The sequence below is a fragment of the Equus caballus genome, chromosome X, assembly GCF_041296265.1.
Source record: "Equus caballus isolate H_3958 breed thoroughbred chromosome X, TB-T2T, whole genome shotgun sequence".
NCBI lineage: Eukaryota > Metazoa > Chordata > Mammalia > Perissodactyla > Equidae > Equus > Equus caballus.
The window spans coordinates 87,319,001-87,325,000 of record NC_091715.1 but is presented as its reverse complement, the minus strand read 5'-3'; positions in this window follow the sequence as shown (position 1 = coordinate 87,325,000).

Here is a 6,000-nt window from a genome sequence, read left to right as displayed (position 1 = left end):
TCATTTCTTATATGACATATTCTTGCTTTCTTTTTTTATTATCCTTACTAAGTTTAGACAGAGAGTTACCTATTTCATTTGTGTTTTTTTTAAGAATTAACTTTTGGTTTCATTTGCCAATTCTTAAATTTTTAAGATTAAATATTAGGAAAATATATTCCAGAATGGCAGTGTGAACAGCGTGCTCCAATAAAATAGCCACAACCGGTAAAAATTATTAAAACACAAAAACAACCATTTAGAGTCTCTGGAAATTATTCCAAGGGAATATAATAAATAAACTTTTTTTGAGAAAATCTACTAAATCTTGGTAAGAACAGACTGTGTATGGGGCATCTGAGCCACAACCCACTCCCTCCCTCCAGCCCCAGCTCAGCATAATGGGAGGTGCACTCATGGTGAGATCAGCCAAGAACACAGGGTTCCCTTTCCCCCCAGCTTCCAATCTAGGTTACAGTGTCTCCCAGGGATGGGAGGGCTACCAGTATTTTTCATTCTTCCCAGTTCTGTGTTCCAGAAGCTCTATTCCAGTCAAGAGTGTCTGAAAGTTCTGGGAATCCTTTCCTCTAGCCAGCCGCCGTTCACAGGGTACAAGATCTTCTCAGGTATGGTAGGCCGAGAATTCTGAGGCTTACTTGCCTTCATTTCAGATTAGTCATAAAATGGAAGTTCCATACCAAGAGAGGCAAACTGAGAAGATTAGTAGCTACTACCGTGCACTTTGGGCATGAAACAGGAGTGTCTGAGAGTAGTGAGCCACTGTCATCAACACACATTCTGGAGAAACAGCAGAAAGATTTTGCACAATAGAGGCAAGTTGTAAGAACGAAAACTCTGAAGCTCACCCCAAGTTATCAGGCTATATTTAGAAAGAACTGTGGGGATGTTCAAGCCTAGGGAATCTGTTGAAATTAATGCAAATTTTGGTAGTAAGCAATTATGAGGACACTGTTGATTCCATGAAAACAACAAGCCAAGGCATAGACCAGCTAGAAATTTACCAGAGACAATCAGGGAAAGAGATAGCTAAGAAGACACATCCTGGGGTGATAACAGGAGAGAAGCAAAACTATATGGTCACAGATGTGCATAGTGGAAAATAGGAATTGGTGATAAGAGCTTGTGGAAATTCTGCTTGAGTTGCTCCAATTTTCTTATTAAAATAGGAAGCGATATTGCTTGCTAAGGATGAGTGAACTAATCATCTAGAAAAGTAGGAGAGTAAATAAATTAATATGGTATGGATGTTGGGCAGCATTAATGTCCACATGAGGAGAGAGGACATTAACTTAAAGTTCTGACATTTAACAGAATCAAACATTCATATTTTGTTGATATTATTTCCTCCTTGAACTTGAACAAAACTACTCTTGCTGTTTCCTCCATTTTTATTATCTCCACTTCCCTGCCTCAATTCATCCCATTGTTACCTCTTTTTATAATTCATACCTCATTTCATCTCAAATGTCTGCTCAAGCAGGCCTTCTAAGGTTGTTGAGAGTTGAGCTAAACTATTCCATAATATTGCTGCCCCACCATCCATTTTGTATGGCTAAGCGGCCTGCAGGGGTCTTGAACTGACGCTAGCCTCGCCCACAAGTGCATGCCTTAGATAACAGCCTTCAGAGTCACAAGTCTAAGTTCCTGATATGACTTTCCCAATGCCTCTGGCAGTAAAACAGTCTTGCCTCCCAACTCCTTCCTCTTGTGTGCCCCTTAGATAAAACCCCTGTGGAACTAACCAAAACCCTGCTCTTTTTGGTTTGAATTGACCAATCCAATCTTAACCCAGGAACTCCGAAAGCACTCCACTTACAAATCCTAATAAAGAAAGACGTGTGCCCCAAGTCCTGCTGCTTGCTGTCTGCCTGCACCCTGCCTTGACCTCCCTTGTGTGGCCCCTTGAGACATGCTGTGTACATCTTCCAGGACCTGTGAGTAATGACTTTCTGTTTCACTTTCCCTTGTGGTCTTTGTTGAACTGGTGGCTCATCATCCAACACTCCAGGGCTCTACTTAACAAATGTTAACTTCACAAAAATCACAAGAAAAGTGGTTATGGTATTTGACTAAAACAACTCTATTGCATCCATCTAATTTATTCATGGCAATCCCATTCACTGTAACAGAGATTGTTTTTAGGAGCATGTGACCTCATTTTGGCCAATAAAATAGTCAGCTGGGAGGTTCTTGAGAAAAATTTTTCTTGTTCTTGAAAAATGGCATCTCCTCTTCTTTCTCAGGATGTTGCTGTGTCCAGATGTGACAATGAAACTGCAGCAATCTTCTTATTACTAGCCTGAGATGAAGCCAACGAACAATGAACAATGGTAGGTAAAACCAAGGGAATTACAGAGAAGCCAGGTTCGAGCCTGGATGGACCATGTCTGAAACTCCCTCGCCTTAGGATGTTATGTGAAGTCAAATAACGAAATTTCTCATTTTGAAGTTATTTGAGTCAGAGTTTTCTGTTATATGGAGCTAAAAGCATCTTAATTGATACACATCGTAGATAAAACAGTCAGCCTTTATCATATTACCTTGTTTGATTTTCCTCATTTGTCACTATCATTCTCTAACAAACATATGTGTGTTCTTATTCATCGCCTGTTTGCTGCATCTCATTAGATCATAAACTCCATAAGAGCAGAAACCATTTTTCTTCACATCATTGTACCATCAGTGCCTAGAACAGTGCTCGCCGCATCACAGGCACTCATTAAACACTCACTGAGTGCATGAAATCTCTCTCTCCTTCAGGCCTTTCTTATTTCCTTTCTTGTCTCACTAGCTCACTCTCTAAATATTTGTTCCTCTAAGTTCTTTCCTTTGCTGCTTTCTTCCTCATAATAATGCCACAGGTATAAAACTTTAGTCATAATGTAGTGGCCTTGGTCAGGTCAGCTATTTGAAAATGCCCGTAAGCATTGCCTCAAGGCCCATGGGATGAGACGCCCTTTTGTTCTTTAGGTGACTAGCAACCTCACTTCACTGAGTGGTTAGATTTCAAGTGTCTCAGGGCTGAGGCACTCTCTCCAAGGACAGAGTAGGGCTGACTAGTTCATTCTTCATTTCACTTCTCCGTTGAATGGCAAACAATGCTAGTCTAGTGAGGTGAATTATATATAGGTGCCACTCCAAAGGAAAACTTTTCTCATTTCCTTCTTCACCACATAGCTTCTCCCTTCTTTAATGAAAGTTCATGTCACATATTGCCATTATTCCTCACAATATGCTGAATATTAGCCCTATTTTACAAATGAGAAAAAGGAGGGTTAAAAATTGCTCCATGGTAATCTAGCTTTCAAGTGGAAGAACTGAGATTTGAGCCTAGATCTGTGTGCTTTTAGAGCCTGAGAATTTAATCACTAAGCAATACTGGAGGCAGATAGAATTCTAGCTAAGCCCACCTACATGTCAAAAGAACATTCTTCTCTCAGAACCCAAACACTGGATGGAGCGGCACTTCATCAGGCCTGATCTTATATGGCAGATCCTAGTTAAGGACATTTTTTAAATTAAAATCTGTACCAGTCAAGGTTCTCTGTAAAAAAACAACAATAGAATATATATATAAATATATATCTATATTTATATAGAGATATAGAGAGACAGAGAGAGAGACAGACAGAGGAAGAGAGATTGACTTTAAGGAACTGGCTCACACAATCATGAGACTGGCACGTCTAAAATCAGCCCAGCAGGCTGAAGACCCAGGGAAGAATTGATGTTGTAGCTCAAATTTGAAGGCAGTGTGCTGACAGAATTTCCTCTTCTTCAGTGGCAGGTCAGGAGATTTTCTCTTAAGGCCTTCAACTGTTTGTATGAGGCCCACCCACATTATGAAGGCTGATCTGCTAGACTCAGGGTTTACTTATTTAAAAGTTAATCACATGTAAAAAATACCTTGACAACAGCATCCAGACCAGCGTTTGACCAAATACCTGGTACTGTGACCTACCCAAGTTGACATGTAAAATTAACCATCCCAGAATCTCAGTACTCTGCCTTGGTTACCTACAAACTCTAATTCCTGGAGTTGATTTTATTGTGAAATCTAGTGTGACATTTTTTTGACCCAAGATAGAGATAATAAATTTTCTAAATAAATGCTCCATCTCCTGGATTTCTCCAATTGCTCGGTAGCACATGCAGACAAGCATATTAGGATGATTGGATGCTTCCTCCAGTTGGGTGGCTGGCAAGACAAGTGCTTTGGATCCTTACTCTTTATGTTTAAAGTTAAACTTCTTTCAGTGCCACTCCTGAGTAAGAAACAGGCCTGTGTGTACTAAACATTTTCTTTACACCTTACTGGACAAAACTAGGTAAACTAAAACTCTTTAGGGAGTTGATGGCTGATCCTTTAAACCAGTGCTCCCTTCTAGCATGTAACTGAATTGTAGTATGTAGGAGAACAACTTTCAGTACTGGGAGATGAGCAGCACATGACTTAGGCTCTTAGTCTCATTGCATCTGACCACATGAATGTTTTCACAGAAAAATATACAGTGACATGCGTTAACATCTTTGCACCTAAAAGGCACTCACCTGTGTCATCCAGTAATTGATTTTTTTCTATTCCTATGAATAAAGAATGCAGTGGAAAAAATTTACCTTGGGCTACTGCAGTGTAATTTGCTCTATAAATTTGAACTGTTCTTATAGAAGCTTTCTAAATTGAAAGCCACAACTTTTTTTCTTCAGTTTATGAAAAATCACTTCCCTCTCCCACATTGAGTGTATTGTTCGGTAATAAATTTTTGTAACTTCCAGATATGTAGTGTCAAAGAGTCAATTGGTTGAGGTGTAAAATTAAAAAAGACTTGAGAGGGCCAACAGCTTTCTTTCATTAGATAAATCTTCAATAGCGTTTCTCCCTTGACAGTATCTAGTGAATGTACGCTAGTAGATAAACTCGAACTTCAACCCATCAATCTATCACATAATAGTCAACTTATCTGCATTGCTTTACAACACCAAAACAAGTAAAATGAGTTAAAATCCAGCAATTTTCTTCCCCAACCCCAGAAAAAAAGGGGTATTTACCTATTGTATTGCGTTTGTTCTCTGTGTGACTAGCTGCTTGAGATCTCCCCCTACTTGCCGTTATATAAGGAAAAACCTCAGTTTTAAACCTGTACAGGGAAAAGTCCACTTCTCCACCTCCTTCTGTGTTTCTATTTCCTGTGAGTCTCCTTTCCTACTCACGCAGAACTCTTCATTTCTGACACTTCTCGTCACCAAATGTGTGGAGGTTTTCCCCACACCAAACAATTCTCTGTGACACCAGCTGGGTGTCCCAAAATTCAACTCAATTCTGACACTATATACCCAGAGATAGTGTTGTTGCCTGTGCTTCTGATATCTGCCTATAGCCAGTCTCTCTACCTCCTCCTTAGGTTTGATTAATTTGTTAGAGCATCTCACAGAACTCAGGGAAACACTTACTCACATTTGCCGGTTTATTAAAGGATATAATAAAGGATACAGATGAACATCCAGATGGAAGAAATGTGTAGGACAACTTATGTTGGATGGGGTGCAGACCTTCCAGGCCCTCTCCAGGGGCACCACCTTCCCAGCACCACCATCTGTTCGCCAACCAAGATGCTCTCTGAACCCTGTCCTTTTGGGCTTCTATGGAAGCTCCATCATGTAAGCATGGTCGATCATTAACTCCATTTTCAGCCCTCCTCACTTCTCAAGAGAATGGGAGGGCAAGGCTGAAAATTCCAAACATCTAATCATGGCTTCATCTTTCCCCTGACTAGCCTTCATCCAGGAGCCATCCGGGAGCCCACCCAGAGTCATCTCATTAGAACAAAGGAAAGACACTCATCACCCAGAAAATTTTTAGGATTTCAAGAGCTCTGGGTCAGGAGCCAGGGTCAAAGACCAAATGTTAGAGCAAATGTCCTGGTGCTCTTATCACTTAGGAATTTATAAGGGTTTTGGGAGCTCTGTGGCAAGAACTGGGGGCAGAGACCAATATATATC